This window comes from Humulus lupulus, chromosome 1 (genome assembly GCF_963169125.1).
Source record: "Humulus lupulus chromosome 1, drHumLupu1.1, whole genome shotgun sequence".
Taxonomy (NCBI): Eukaryota; Viridiplantae; Streptophyta; class Magnoliopsida; order Rosales; family Cannabaceae; genus Humulus; species Humulus lupulus.
Window position 1 is genome coordinate 233,174,026 of NC_084793.1, and position 17,360 is coordinate 233,191,385.

The window sequence follows — 17,360 nt, forward strand, 5'->3', positions numbered from 1 at the left end:
TAGAGCCTATCATTTAACCATATATATTATGCAAAAGAACAAGAAAAAATCTAACTTGTAAGATGACACATTTAACAACATTAGCAAGTCACCCATAATAAAATATTTATAATAGAATAAAACATAAAGAACAATAGAACGAATTGCAACTTTTATTAGGAGAGAATAGCTTCAACCCAAGATTTCCTTCAAACCATTGCATGGAGCCTTATAAAGACTGAGCAAAAGGAAAAGAGACAGAGAAAAAAAAAAGGGGGATAAGTCTTCCAAAAATAAGATAGTAACTTAACATACAAATAAGAGCAAAAATAAGACACTTGAAACATATTTATTAAGTGCAGTACAAATAAGAGCAAACATGAAGGAAGCTATTCTAAAATACTGAGGAAAATTACCTGTTGTTTGAGCCATTCATTGTAAAGTTGTTGCCAACCAAGTTACTGCCAAAAAAAAAATCATCTTGTTACCATCTAAAGATTGAAATGGTTATGATGAAAAATCATGGGCCTATTTGAAACTACTACTATTTTCATTATTGGGCTAATGAAACTACAATCCTCAACATTAAAACAAGAACATAGACAAATACATTTTACTAAGCTATACATAGATTGAATTTAGTTCAACAATTCAACTCGTTCACTTGTTCAGAACAATTCACATGAAATAAGATTTTACAATTCTCCTGATTCAAGTAATGAATTTTTAAAAAGGAAAATACAGTAAGATCAACTTTACAACTTACAAATAAAAAATCAGTACATAAGTTATATTGTAGACATCATTAGTTACTAATCATGGATTAAGTTCAGTTCGACATTACATATGATTTTTCAAGAGTATAGGAGTGAGGAAGAGAGCATAAGGATTGCGACCAGGAACCATCTCAGTGAAGATGTTGACACAGTAAAACTGTCATCACAAATCAGCAAACTCAAGTTATACATGATCTAAGGATCTGTAATGGATGTGAACAACCATTGAGGAAACACAAATTCATTATAGAAGTAACAAGAGCAACCCATTAAATGTAACAAATGTATTATTAGAGAGCCCTCAGATCTCATAGCTATATCAGATCATCAACAATATTAACCACAGAATTCCTTGACTTTTATTGGATTATAAAAAATGAAAAAAGCAATCAAAGAAAAGAAATACAAGTTCCAATCAATTTAGAACCTAATATGTTTCATCCCTGCTTCAGAAGTTCACAAGAGAAGTGCAAACAAACTTCTCTACAGAAATGACTTAAATGTAAGACTTACTCTTTCAAAAATAAATCCAGGACCTACAGCTTCACAAAATGTAGTAAGGCACTTCATGGCATGAGCATGAGTCTTAATGTCAACGACACGCTCACTTATACCTGTCAATTCAGGAATAATGACAAGCAAAAATAAGGAACTATCTAATCAACCACCAAACAACTAAGAAGCCAAATACCCGTGCAAAAGAGATCACACAGTTTTAAGCAAACAAATCCCAGCTCCAAACTTATGATCAACCAAAACCAAGGAACACTTACCCAGAAGGCAAAGCACTACACACTTCTTAGGAAATTTGGTTGACGAAGAGGCTATGAAAGTAACAACTTCAATAACCTGCTGCTGAACCTGCACTATTCAAACTCCATGCTTTAAATAACTATCTCACAGCCAAAAATATCCACAAAGGTAAAAAAGACAGATATCTGCAGCAATGAAACCTTTAAATACCTAGACATTTTTCTCACTCTAGCCAGGGACAGCACACAGTAAACGAATCAATAACTCAACCCAGTGGTCTAGGTCTGATAAACCTTCCACTTGTTGTTTAAATGAAGATATTGCTGCAAAAAAAAGTCATTTTAAGTAAATAGAAACTAAAGCATCCAAAAAGATATATCAATTCCACTCCCATAAGGCTTTTATCTAAGAAATATATTACACTGTTCTACCAATTCTTTAATGTAAAATATATGGAAAAGCTTAGTAGCATCAAAAGTAATATTTTTGCATATTTACTGCTTTCATGGTGTCTCGGTGTACATGAGGTGCTACGAAAAGGAGGCCAACTAAGTTTTGTGTCCTAAATGATGTGTTTTAGGCAAAAAGGCCAGAGTTAGTAGATCACTTGTTTCTGCATTATAATTTTTCTATATTGTTGTGGTTTAAGTTATAAAGAGAGTTTAAAATAGCAGTGAGCTAAGCCACAACATTGCTCCGATCTCTTGGGATATGTTGTTCCGGGTGACAAGAGGTTAAAGATGTATATTGTTGTAACAATGGCTATCTACTGAGCTATATGGCTGGAACACGGTAGAAGAATCTTTGCAGATGTTGAGGAAGGTTTATAGATATTTTGCATCGCCATTCAGTTATATGATGCATAAGAGTTCAATGATATTTCGTTGTAAGACTTGGTATGGTAGTGGAGTTTTATTTTACATTTGTAATGTTATTGTATGCACACTAATATCACACTCCCCTTGTATTTTTTCATCAAAAATTCAAGTATAGTTTCTTTTCAAAAAATAAATAATATATAGTGAAATGGATAAACATTAAAGGTAGAAGCCATGCCTAGTGTGATTGCATAACCAATAGGAAACAATCACAATTAAATAAATAAAAAATCACCTAATTTTTTATTAAACAAATCAGTATCATTATAACAAACCTTCAAGTCGTTCCTTCCACACAGCACTCTTCAATTGGGAAATAGTATCTGCTTGTACAAGAGAACCCAATTTGCTTTCAATCTCTTCAAGACCCATTTCAGATGGCTGCAAATATTCAGAAAAACAGTGAGACAAAAAGATGTAGAATTTGAAGTAAAAATTAGACAACTCACATATCAATAAGTGTGTACCACTCTACCTCAACATCTTCAGGTGTTTCAACAGATTTAGAGGATTTTGTCTGTGCATGTGCATCACTCTTCTTACTCACACCCCCTTTAGCAGAAGCCCCTTTTTTGTTGGTAGGCTGATAGAAAATATCGTCAATCACAAGATATCAAGATCAAAATAACTTCAACAACCTATGAACAAAAATAATTAACAGTGTCAAGAACTCACAGCTGCTTTAATAGGCCTCTTCCCACTAAGCCTGCTTGTTGCTGACTTTTTAACAAATGAAGCATCTGATGCCTGCATACATTAAAGACGTAAATAATTATCCTTTCTCGTTGGAGGTCTCAAGGATCATTCTTAACAATAAAAAAAATACACGCCAGTAGGTGGAAAAATCATGTTTATTAACCAAATAACTTTGTAATCCAGAAGAATATTAACTAAAAGCGTGTAACATAGCAACATTACATGCAACCTCTCAACATAGCATTGTTCTTTAACTTCCATAAATCCATTATATAAGAAATAACTCACCTCATGAGAGGATGCGGTTGCACCAGAAGCTTGGATTGCTGCTCACACAACAATAAGTATGCACACAAGGTTATAAAAACTCACAAGAATGTTGAACAAATTAGTGATATAAGAACTGATGCTATAAAGATATTACAAACCTGAGCTTGTATTGATGGATGTGCAACCTTCAAAACCTGAAATCATTTCAGAAAGCTTCTTTCTTCTAACATCATCAAGTTTCTCAAGTGACCGCTCCAAGGGTCTCATACCAACCAACTAAATAAAATGGGCAAAGAAGAAATAAATCCATACCATCAATAATCAAAATTCAGAATTAAGCAGCAAAAGCACAAAATTGATAAATAAATAAAATGATACCTTAGCTATCGCTGCCAAAGCTGAAAAGGCTGCATCCCTCACATCTGGAGTCCCGTCATTGAGGCACTGTGAAAAAGTAAGAAACGATAATATAGATAAGAGAGTCCATGAAACACCATGAACAGGATAATCCATGGTCAAAAATAGGTTGCACCATTATTTTTTTTATTTCCCTTTGTCTTCTAGATTGCAAATTAGAAAGTAAGAGCACCAAACCATGAATTAGTGCTCTAAACTCATCAAAACCAGTACTGAAGCTGTCTTCTAAAATAAATGGGAATAAGCAATGTTTAGCACATTTTACTCAACTGATTGTTCAAAAATATGAAATATATTACAACTAAAAACATAAATGCACTTACCTCCATAAGGATAGGCACATAGTCCTTGTGCACCTTTAAAATAACAGCCTTGTTACTTGTTTCAATATAGAATGTTACCCAGTTAAGAGTTGATGATCGTACAAGAAGAACTTTATTTTTTACAGCTGTCTTAATATTTGCAATAGACAACATCCATTACAGTTTGGGCAAAATCAAAATTACCACCTATCAAAGCGATTACAAACACTCATATGCAAAGAATTTATGTCATCTAATCTCTAATAAAAAAAAAAACTTAAACCAAAAACTTAGTAAGGAATCCTATGAAAATACTACATTCTGAATTAAAGAACTACAGCGTAGGATAAAGATATACTTGCCTTCCACAATGTCAGCTAGACTTATGCACCCAACTGTATGCATTGCCTGAAGACTTTGATTTAGTGCCTCAGTAGAGGTAGGTTTTTTCTCTTTCAATTTTTCCTTTATAAAAAAAAAATAAGAGAGAGAGAGAGAGAAATCAAAGGAGTTAGATAAATTCAATAAACCAATATCCCTTCATCAATCTTTTTTAAATTATTTCTAAGAAAAATCTGAGATAAACCAGATCAAAATATATATTAAAAGTAAAATTGAATAAAAAAATCACTTTATATACAAATCAAAGCTACAATCAACATCATTTGAACTTCTAAAAAAGAATCTACTCGTATGACTAAGTGCACTTTTATTAATAAGAAAAATGAATGTACAAGTCAAAATCCAAAAAAAAATACCACCATGCTCAGTTGTAAGTAACTGGCAAGAAGTAAATGAACACTTGAACAGCTTGGTTACATTCAAACAGTCTGTTTGCATTTTAAGTTGATATAATATTATTTTTTTAGCTAACAAAAAATGAACATACCAGCAAAACTGGCAATAGGAAGCGTGAACTTGCAGAGAAATTAGTTCTTAAACCCTGAGCAAGATTGCCAATAGCTTGAATTGCCTCGACTGCTACAGCAATATTAACATCTGTTATCAGCTGTACAGAAAAAGAATTAAATGATTTTTATTCATCAACTCAAAAAGCAAGTATAAACTTATAACAGAAGTAAGAATATAAAGCATGAAGTTAAAACATAATGGAGCAGATTGAACACTTAACTATGCAATATTAAAAAGATCCTTGGCAATAGATAGAGGTATAAACGATGCAAATGAAATACCCCAACATAAAAAGACAATGTACCTTTTTTAGTGTCCGACAGATTTCTGAGAAATCACCGGGTGCTATTCTTTTTGTTGAAGCAAGCTTGGTTAGCTCTGCAACAACCTCTTTCCGTTCTGACCACTTGGTTGCTTTCTGTGACATAAGGCACAAGATGTTAATAGCAGTACAGGAACATCAAAACCAAATATTCCTAAATTAAATCACTACAAAAACAAAAAAAAACTGAACTAGTTTGATGGAGAGAAGAAAGAAGACTAACCACTCCATCACAAAATCCAGACTTCTCCAAAGGAGCCAATATATCAACAGGATCAACGAGCTCATACTCATCTATTTCCTGAGGAGCTGACAATTAAAATATGTTAAACTATGCATAAACAAGAGAGCTAAATAACCAACATCTTTGCAGTAAAAAAACTAATAAAATATAACACTAAAGTGTCAAACTCCTACAATGGTAATCACTTGTTACCCGCTGATGGAACACCTACTTGTCGTCATTTAATATCAACCAAGAAAAAGAATAATCTAATAGACTATGTGTATTACACACAATCAGATGTAGATTCCTCAGATGGGCCAGCACCCACAACTTCATATACAACCTCCTTTTCTGGCTCCTTGTCTTGCTCAGACCTGAAGACATCAATACCAACTAGGTTAAGAAAAATAAAAACAGCAAGCAGATCAAACAGCTAATGAAAAAATGAATTTTCACCTTATTTTGCGACATGGCCTAGTTGCCTCTGTTACATTCACCAGCTCGGCTTCCAATTCTTTTTTCTTCAAAAAAAATAAAATAATAAATAAGTCATTACTTCCAAGGATCAGGGAGAAACAAAAAATTCCATACGCAAAGCCGTACATGTAAGAAGTTATCATACCATTGTATCCCTCATTTTCTCAAATAATATTGATTTTACAGGGTCCTTTCCAATCCATCGACAAAGCTCAAGAGTAAGTCCTTTAGAAGATGCACGAACATTTTGATCTTGATGGTCAAATAGCTCAGGCAACATCTTTAATATCCTCTTTGGAGGCACAACTTTTGCTCCAAACTCACTATCAAACCAAACATGTAGATTAGATAAAGAAGTACAAGAAACATTTCCCACAAAATTAAACTCAATACAAACCTTAAGGCTTGAAACATGACATCAATTGCAGGTACAACAGCTTTAGCAACTTTGGCTTTTATTGCCTTCTCCATTGCATCCTGCAACAAACACACCATACTAAATATCCCAGAAAATCATAGCAGAAAAAAGATGAAGTTTCAGAGAGCACAATATAAGTTAAAAAAAAACATATTCAACCATACAATACACCAGCATTACTGTATGAATGAAAAAGAAAATATAGAAAATATAAGAAACGGCATACCAAGAAAGGCTCTACAGCCTCCAATTCAATCCAAAGCATAAAGATGGCATGGGCCTTCTCCACCGTCTTAGTCCTACCGGTGAGACATTTCGCCACAACCGCGTCACATACTTCTTTGCCATACCTATACACAACAAAGCACAATGAATTGGCCGCACACAGGGAAGAGGATAAGAGCTGGCCTCTGGTGATATCGTTCGCCTCTGGTGTCGTGTGAGGGTTTGGGCCTGCGTGGTCGAAGCTTCGACGGGCTCTGAAGATCCCAAGCCGGCGCGTGTAGGGGAAGGTAGCGGTCGGTCTCCACAAAGACAAAGGTGAGAGAGAAAGAGTGAAGGAGAGAGAGAAAGAATTATTACATGGGGCTGTGGAGCACTACTCTGCGTACTTCCCTTTGTGAGAATAAAAAGGATGAATAAGAAAAGTGAAGCCATGTAGTTCAACCACATAAGAGAGACAACCGCTACATCACAAGAAAATCTTCTTTTTTTTTTCTTTAACTTGGGGTAAAGGGAATTTGAACTTGAGACATCCTTAATTATGAGAAGTGTATTACCACCATGTTATGTCTATAGCTATACTTCATGAGAAAATCACTTATGATTATTACTATCGAGTTACATGTTCAAAATTAAAACACTCCACAGATCACTATTACAATACGTAAGCCAATGACAGATTATCTGAACAACTTTTTGGCTTACCTGCAGAAACTGTTTCGCCTGGGAATAAATGCCAAAAACGAGGGAACTCTCAAAAGACATCCCCACAAAAGATGATGTAGCACCTCTATAAAGTCCTCTAATCTGTCAAAAAAATATCAGTTAACTTTCCCAAAAAAGGGGAAAATGTGTTATTTAGACAATTTAAAGATACTGAAAATCTTTGTCACGTGGCACCAAACGTTAGCTCTTATCAGGCAAGAATGCCCTGCTAAATAAAATGAAAAAGAGAAATATTTAAGAACTCTAGCTCAATTTTTTGTATCTCATGTCCTGTTTACAAAAAAATCCTAACAAGATACAAGCATATTATCACATCTTCATCCAATTTAAATGAGCATATATATAAGAAAATAATGACTCTAGCTAAATCGGAAGCATACTCCTTCAGTCCTTAGTATCCTAGCAGTACAATGCAAACTATTCTTGTACTTGATCCCATGTGCTTCAGTATTGTGTTTTTACAGCTTCACCTAATAAACAAACAAAAGTTTAACACACTCAATAAATATACACATAGATCAAAGGAATCAAAAACATGAAAGTATAACCAATCAAGAAATATACAAACTTTAAATTCATTTTTAGTTCACAGAGATAATCTTGTAAGATGTTATTGGTTAATACTTATGTTATCTCAATCTCATCCCGAAATTTTTTAAAAAACAATTAGCAGGGCAACCCAGTCATATCATTTTCTAATGCATTTGCTCTAAACTTTGATGCTTTTAATTCACCAGTATAGGGCCTAGATTCATTGAAAGAAAAAAAAATTGGTTTCTGGGTTTTGAACCCCAAGTCCTATCAATTTCACTAAGAGTGCAATCAAACAAAAATATGTTAAATTACAAGCTAAACCCATGAAAATTTCACATAATCCAACGAGAATAAGATGAGAGATTACCTTTATGGTGTCAAAGGGATGGGCAATGGCGACGGTGGAAACTCCGGCGTGTAAGTCGGCGACATACTGCTTGTAAGCGGGAGTGTCCGAGAGATTTACTTTGGCTCCATTTTTTTTTCTTCGTCAAGGCTCCAGTAGGAGGTTCAGTCCGAGAGAGGCAGTGGTTCGGTCCGAGAGAGGAGGAGGAGGAGGTGGTGATGGGTGTAGCAGGAAGAGAAGGAGAGAAGGAAAATATGGTGGAAAATGAGACAGAGAGAGAAAGAGATGAAGACTGGTTCGAGATAGGGAAAATGAGAAAGAGATGAAGACTGAGACAGAGAGAGAATGAAGACTGAGACAGAGATAGGGAAAATGAGAAGGAAAATTTGCCTTTTTTTTTCACTTGCCGCTTTTTTTTTTAACTTGCCGCGTGTGATTTTATTCATTAACTTTATATATACAATAACTCTTTTTAAATAGTATTATAATGATGTGTTATGGTAATGGGTGTTTGGTGTAGTGATATACAAGCATGCCAAATCGAATAATCACATTTATAACCACAGTCATATCCATTTTTAGGGGTCTGAGCCCCTACCACAACCAGGGTGCAATTTTCTTTCCTCAAGTATCGTGCAATGGAAAATACTGCCTCAAGTACGATCCTGATCCCAAGGCTTGCTATAATCTAGTCACAACATAAACATCCTCGAATTAGGGAATAACTTCAAATCCCGAGCCTCACCCCAGACTTTACTCATAATATTATTATTCCCACTTGTCGGGATGTTGGAAACACCTCTCGAGCCCCCAAGTTGGCCACAAAATAGTATTCCTGAACTCCCCGAGCCATAATCCTAAAAGTTAGCAAAACCACATTTTAGGACACCTGGCACGGTCGCTCTTGCAGAAAGTTTGGCCTTTCTGGGTTCCTGTCACGGTTGTGCCCTCTCCCAGTGCGGTCACGCCCCTTACTACAAAACCCAAAATTAAAACCAATTCCTAAGGTTCTGGGACTTCAGCGCAATCGCGCTAAATCGTTAGAAACCCAAAAATACCTAAAAACCAATATGCTCTTCCCCGAAACTGAAAACTGCGACTCCCATGGAAAACCAAACCTGAAACTCGACCCAAACATGTATTTCCAGTAGGCTACAAGCCAGAAAACCCAACATTTGACATAGGTAAAGAACAACTGACCATATCATGCCACAAAAATGCACTAAAACACGAAGAATTCCAGAATTCAATATTTTGAGATTGAGTTTTAGGAACTTACCTACCAAAATCCAAAAATCAAAGTCTGAATTGTGATTTTGGAACTTAAATCCCTAACTTGATACAACTACCAAACATTTTCCTTCAATAGCACTAGCACAAAACCTCCCAGAAACCTCAAATCATTAGAACTTGACTTAACCCTATCTCAAAATCTGAGATGAAAACAGAGCTATAAGTTCTTACCTCTTTGATTTTGAATTCCCAGAAGCTAAGTGATGATCCTTACAGCTCAATCCCTTCCTTAGGACCTTGAATCTCCTCAATTTTCACCAAAATCCATCAATTTGCCTATCTTGTGTTTGAGACCCTAACACAAGTTTTAGAGATAAGCTAAGAGGATTGAATGGTGCCCAAGCATGGTGTGCTAGGTTGCTGCTGCTGCCTTGGTCTATTCCTTGGGTCAAAATGACCATATTACCCCCTTCTTCCAAATTTTCCATCAAAGCCTTTTAAAGGCGATATGGTCATTTAGCCTACATACCACTTCACCTCAAATTACACTCCTAAATTCCCAACTTGATTACTAACCCTCCAAATATGAATATCCTCCAATAATGCTCCACTAATTCCTAACATACGCAAAATTACCAAAATACCCCTTGGCTCACCTTGAGCCAAGTATAAGTCCCTGTTGTGACTTTTTCACCAAATCGCTCTAAAGGATCAACCTAAGCCAATTATCACAAATATATCCACATAATAGTGTGGTCTCAATAACATAACACATATATTTGCAATTATACCCTTAACGGATCAAAATTATGAAAATGTCATTTTTCACAAAAACGGGCCCACAATCACATTTAATACACATAAGTGCATGAATAGTTATATCTTAATATAACTCGTATATTTCACATAATCACACATATATTCAATTAAATCCATATATGAATCCAGTTATGCCCTTCTGACACACTAATCAAGGCGCTAAGCCGTATTAGCAAATTTGGGACGTTACAAAAACTATGTTGGCATGTGCCTTGTTGGGAGTTACCCTTCATTGACCTCTTCCCTTAGTTATTGGCGAGACCCTTGTACTGAATAAAAATCCCATATCAAGTTGACATCGGAGGAGGAAGGCTCGGCTCCGATAGATCTCGGTGGAGGAAGACAGCGCGACAGAGTTGTGTAGGTTGGAGTGTTAGACTGTAGGACAGGGTCAAGTGGGTTGGAGCAAGTTCGTCGAGGTGTGAGGTTATGGAACGGTTCGTCAAGGTTGTTGGGTAATGGTTGGATTGAAGTCTTAGGGGTTGAAGGAAGAAGGACATGAGGAAAAAGAAGAGCAAAATATATGTAGGAAATAGATTAGAATTAGGGTTTTAATCTATTGACACTATTTAATTACACAGTGTAATGGTTCTGCATTAGGAGGACGTTACAACTTGGTATCAAAGCATTTTAGGTTTATAGGTTCCTGAAGATTGGTTGGGCATGTACAATTGCCGCTGAAGACAAGCTCGACTCAAGGTTCGGTAATTATTTATGCTAATTGTGTTCACCTGCCTATTTGACATATGAATGTCTTATTGGCATGATAGATTATAAAAGTTAAAGAAATGCTTATTAGCACTATTAATTGCATATAGGCCAGGAAATGCTTATTAACACTGTTAATACTGGCATGGATTAAAGAACATGCTTATTAGCATTGCTATACATGTATAAATGCTTGAACATGCTTATTTGCATCATTATTTTCTTATGAATGCTAGAAATGCTTACTAGCAATATCATGAAGTACTTATTAGCACCATGGATGAATATTTTATGTGTTGGCATGCTTATTAGCATTGCATCTGTTTGTTTGGTCTTGGACCACTAGGTGGCAAGAGGTATAGTTGTTACTTGCCTAACGATCAAATTGATCATTGTAGAGTGGGACAGTTGTCAATATGCTTCCTCGAAGGTTAGAGGGGTTGGTTGGCCAAGAAATTCAGGTTAGGGAAGAGAATGATCAGGGTCAGGCCCTACCACCAGCTCTAGAGAACTGGCAACACGTGCTTGATGATATGCAAGCTAAGTTACAAAGGCAAGAAGATGAGATTCATCTCTTGAGACAGTAGCAGGTTCCAGCAGTGATACAGCCAGCGGTACAATTGGTAGTATAGCCTAAGGCAGTGGAAAACAGATGGCAATCCCTATATGAGAGGTTCAGGAAACAACACCCTCGGGTTTTTTAGGGTGGCTTAGACCCACTAAACGCTGAATAGTAGATGACAATGATAACTGCCATCCTGGATTTCATGACGGTGGGCGGTAATGAGAGAGTGGCATGTGCCACTTTTATGTTTCGGGAGGATGTCTGAATATGGTGGGAGGTGGTATCCCTGACCAGGAATGTAAATGCTATGGAATGGGAAGAATTCAGAACTCTGTTTAATGAGAAATACTACAATGACACATTTAGAGTTGTGAAGGCCAAAGAGATTGGCAAGTTACTTCAGGGCAACATGTAACATCCAAAATTTTCTAATAAAGGATTAGTGCATTGATTAGCATGCCGAGAGAGCAATAATTAACTTAGTTGTATTATTACGTGATTACTTGAATTAAATGATTATATGACTAGACATGTATGTTTAAGTGAATTAAATGTGCATGTGGGCCCGTTCATTTTGTTAAGGGAATATTTGTAATTTTGGCCTGTTGAGGGTGTAAATGTGATTATGTGTGTGTTGTGCTTGAGACCACAACATTGTGGAAATATAACTGAGATGTGTGATCCGACGGGTTCCTAGGGAGCGGATTCGCGGAATAGTCACAACGAGGTGAAATGCCAGGCTTGGGGTGAGCCTACAGGTATTTTGGGAATGTACCACGTGTTCAGGGTTACTGGGTAACGGGAAGTTATTTAGTGGTTATTTGTGTATGTCGGGATTAATTGAGAATTTATAGGACTACTCGAGGAATTCGCGGGAATGTGGTGAATGATGGAATTGCCCTTGGAGGCATTAAATTGTTAAGGGTTAACCTAGGGACATTTTGGAAGCTGAGGATAGACTTAGACTTCAGTTAGGACTCTAGAACTAACCAGAAAAGAAAAGAAGAAACCCACCACTCTGTCACTCTCTATTTGGCTCCCACTTTCTCCCTTGGGGTGCTTGGAACTTTGGTGAAACTTCTGGAGAATAGACTCAGAATTGAGGAAGCTTGAAACTTGAAGTGCTTGGGGTTTAGCTCAGGTCGGATTCCTAGTCGAGGTAAAGATTTATTCTGACATTTTGTTAGTTTTTTGTAGTGATTTAAGGGTTTTCATGGGGTTTGAACTTTAGGCTTGTTTTGGGGTTTTGGTGAGATTATGATATAGTTTTTTGGGTGTTTATACTGATTATATAGCCTTGATATGGATTATGGACACAATTATGGGTTTAAGTTTGAATTTTGGGGTGAGTTGATGATCTTGGCTAGAGAAAATGAAAGGGGATTTCTGAGTTTTGGAGCTCGAGCCATGACCCTATTCTTTAGGTGCTGCAGGCCGCATGAACCCAAGAGGTTTGGGAGCCTCTTAAATCGTCCAGGCATAGCGGTGCAGGTTGAGGCGCGTCGCAGCCCGCGTCCCCTAGAAGAGAGCCTCAGAGCTCTCTGGCTTGTAGCGCACCATGGCCCTAAGAGGTTGGGTCGCAGCTCAGATTAAGGTAAATGGCCAATATATTTTTTTAAGCTCGGGAACTCAAATTTAAGGGCTCGGGAAGGATTCTACTACCTGATTTAGTGGAATTCGAGGTCCTAGAGGCTAGAATATTATTTTGAAGTTTTTAAATTGGTTTAGGGTTTGATGGCTGTTTATCATTATTGCGTTATGAATAGGTTTTACGGCCAAGGTTGTAGTTTTAGTGATCGTGCTTGGGATCGCACTAGACGGTCAGCTTGGGACAAAGGTAAGAAAACTATTTGTGCCCGTAGAGCAGGGCATGGCCCGATTATCTGTGTTTTTTTATGTATGAATATTTGTAATTGTTATGCCATGTTTGTGTGATTATGATTGATCGGCGAAGGTCGGGATCGACAAAGGCCGGGATCGGTGAAGGATGGAAAGGACAAAAAGCATGCTTAATGCAGGCTACCATGGCATGGCCATCGAGGGTGTTGTACTCACCCGCTCGGTGTAGACCTTGAACTGTGTGCCTGGTAACGCACCATGGTCAGCATAGGCCATTATATGAATAGTCTGTATCTGTTTAAATGTTATGAATTTAATGGAATGAATTATTATATGTTATGTGCCTGAGTTTTCTTGCTGGGCCTTGGCTCACGGGTGCTCTATGGTGAAGGTAAGGGCAAGGGAAAGACCGACCAAGCATGAGTTGGAGGGCATGGAGCGGCGCGTACATTTTTGGCCTACCTTGCCACCACAGCTTTGGTTGTTTAGAGGAAGATGTTGTAAACAATTGGTTTTGTTGCTTAGGTCGATTGTACTCTAACTTTTGAGTAGCAAATATATTTTGAAACAATGTTTTGGGATCCCAATGTATCACTTTTATAATTTTAATGGATGTCCAAACCCTTTATACTTAATTTTCATGAAATGAGTCTTTATTCTAATTTAATCACACTTTTCAATCTAATATCTCAATTAGCAAGCTAATGGCACATTTTAAAATCACATGGTAACGACTCTAGGGAAGTAGGGCGTTACAACTTGGTATCAGAGCGAGCCAAGGTTTATGGCTCCTGGAGATTAACAGAACATGTATGCTCACTGCCAGAGACAAGCTCGACTCAGGGTTTGTCGGTATTAAGTGAATTATATGCTTAATTGCTTATCTGAGTTTCCATGTTTGCCTGATTAGTATAAATAGAGCATCATGAGTGTATATGATGCTAGGGCATGGCCCCTTTGACTATTATACGATTGTGTTATGTGTGCATTGTGTCGATTTGATGTTTGTGGTTGATTGATTGGAATGGGAGGTGGTTTCTTTGGATGTTGTTATCGTGCCTGATGTGCGGTGTCATTGATTTAGGGATATTGAAGTTATGCCTTGACGATCAACTAGATTCAGTGGAAATATGGCTAAAGATAACAACCAGGGTCAGGACCCTCCACCTACCTCACAAAACTGGCAACAAATTTTTGTAGAAATGTAAGCTAGACTTCAGAGAACTAAAGATGAACTCTGAGAACTGAGGCGACAGCTCCTCCTCGGAATGTTGGACTACAGGTCCCACAGGCTCTGGCACCAATGCTAGCCCAGCCTGTGATGGAGAATAGGTGGGAGCCTTTTTATGAACATGACTTCTTCTATCCTAGAATTCATGAGGGTGGAAGGAAAAAAAAGGTGGCTTGTGCCAGTTGCATGTTGAGGGAAGACGCCGCATCTGGTGGGAAGTTGTGTCCTAGAGGAGGAATGTGACTATTATGACCTGGGATGAATTCAGGGATGTGACTATTATTACTTGGGATGAATTCAGGGATGTCTTTCATAAGAAATATTACAGTGTTGCAGTTCGATCTACAAAAGTGGATGAATTCATCAATTTGACTTAGAGATGAATGACCGTGACAGAGTACACCTTGAAGTTTGATCAGTTGGCCAAGTTCGCACTGGATTTAGTGCCTACTGATATGGAATAGAGGGATCGCTTTGTACGGGGGCTGAATGTGATGATAGCCCGGGATGTCAAGACAACACAGGACCCGAGGACTACCACTTATAGTCAGGTAGTGGGGAAGGCCCTTACAGCTGAGGGGGCTGAAGATCAGATATGGAGAGATGGCGCCACAAGTTGCGATTCTCGGAGGAAGATGCCTCCCTTCACTGATTCTGCCCGAGGTAGTGGCCCCAGCGAGTAGAAGAGAAAGGTCCCTGATTCTTTTGTTCGTCTTGTTCCATATAGGATGGCATGGGGTGCTTATGGTGGTTGTCAGGGTGTGGGAGAGAATTAGAGTAGCTTCCCAGAGTGTGCACAGTGCAGACGATGAAATCTGGGGGATTGTAGAGTCAAAGCATGCTTCAGCCAGAGTGTTTACTTTGACCCAGACCGAGGCTGAGGCTAGTCCCTCAGTCATGACAGGTCAGATTTCTGGTGCCGGTTCTTCATTTACTGCATTGATTGATTCAGGAGAAACTCATTCGTTTGTATCTACCAGGGTGATAGGTCATTTGTGTAGACCTTGTGATTTGTATGCTAGAGGATTTAAGACTTTCTAGCCAACCAAGGAACTAGTAGTCTCTAGGAGGTGGGTTAGAGCATTACCAGTGGAGAAAGACAGTAAGGAGCTTTCTGTGGATCTGATTAAATTGGTGATGGATGACTTTGATATGATTATGGGGATTGATTGGTAGGAAAAGTATGGGGTGACAATAGGTTGCAAGCGAAGGACGATATCTTTTGAGCTTGATGGAGAGGAACCCTTCGTATTTGTGGGAACAATGAGTGGACCACGAGTACCTATGATCTCTGCACTGAATGCTGGAGACCTACAGCAAGAAGGTTGCATAGGATTCCTAGCGAATGTATTGGATACATCTAGGGACATTTCAGTTGGACCGGATGAGACTAGGTTAGTGTGTGAGTTCCCTGTTGTATTTCCAAGAGATCTGCAGAGATTGCCACCACACCGAGAGATCATGTTTGTTATAGAATTTGCACTGGGACCAGAACCAGTATTGAGGACACCTTACCAAATAGTTCCAACAGAGTTAAAGGAATTGAAGATTTATTTGCAGGAATTACTAGATCTAGGATTCATCAGACCCAACTTTTCTCCATGGGGTGCTCCAGTGTTGTTTGTCAAAAATATTGATGGGTCCTTAAGAATGTGCATCGACTACAGAGAGCTGAATAAGATGACTATTAAGAATGAGTATCGACTGCCCAGGATCGACGACTTATTTGACCAACTACAAGGGAAGATGGTGATCTCTAAGATTGACCTTCAGTCTGGCTACCATCAGTTAAGGATTAAGGAGGACGACATACCAAAGACCGCATTCCCTACGTAGTATGGACATTATGAATTCCTGGTCATGTCCTTTGGATTAACTAATGCCCCAACAGCCTTCATGGACTCAATGAATAGGGTCCTTAGGGATTACTTGGGTGAGTTTGTGATCATATTCATCGATGATATACTTGTGTACTCCGAATCAGAGATAGAGCACGAGCAGCATCTTCGTTTGGTACTACATCGGCTGAGAGAACATAAGCTATATGCTAAGTTTAGTAAATGTGAGTTTTGGTTGCCCCAAGTAACATTTCTAGGCCATATTTTGAGTAAGGAAGAGATTCTAGTGGTCCCAACCAAGAATGAGGAAGTGAAAGATTGGCCAAGGCTGAGCAGTGTACCAAAGGTTAGGAGCTTCTTGGGATTGGCATGGTACTATCGGCATTTCGTTGAGGAGTTCTCTGGAATAGCCACACCATTGACTGAGATGACGCGTAAGATGACCAAGTATGTCTGGACAGATAGATGTGAGAATAGTTTGAAGGAGTTGAAGCGGCGACTGATCACCGCTCCGGTACTGAGTCTTCCATCAAACAAGGAGAAGTTTATGGTCTACTGTGATGCTTCAAGGTAGGGTTTGGGTTGTGTACTGATGCAAGCTGGGAAGGTGATAGCCTACGCGTCTATACAGCTGAAGGAGTATTAGTAGAGGTATCCCACTCACGATCTGAAATTGGCATCAATGGTATTCACATTGAAGGTATGGAGGCATTATCTGTATGGAGAGAAGTGTGAAATATACACCGACCACAAAATATTGAAGTATTTCTTCACTCAAAAGGATTTGAGTATGCACCAAAGATGTTGGCTAGAGTTAGGGAAGGATTATTACTATGAAATTTTGTACCATCCAAGGAAGGCCAATATGGTGGC

The 17,360-nt window shown here is 38.1% G+C and overlaps 1 long non-coding RNA gene across 1 annotated transcript; it reads right to left on the bottom strand.

Annotated features, from left to right (window-relative positions):
* Positions 1-1,763: 1,763 nt before the first annotated feature.
* Positions 1,764-2,848, bottom strand: LOC133829449 (uncharacterized). The gene is made up of 2 exons (XR_009891792.1): positions 2,662-2,848; positions 1,764-1,831 (listed from the first exon to the last, which is right to left on the bottom strand). It is a non-coding gene; the product is annotated as an uncharacterized LOC133829449 (long non-coding RNA).
* Positions 2,849-17,360: the final 14,512 nt, after the last annotated feature.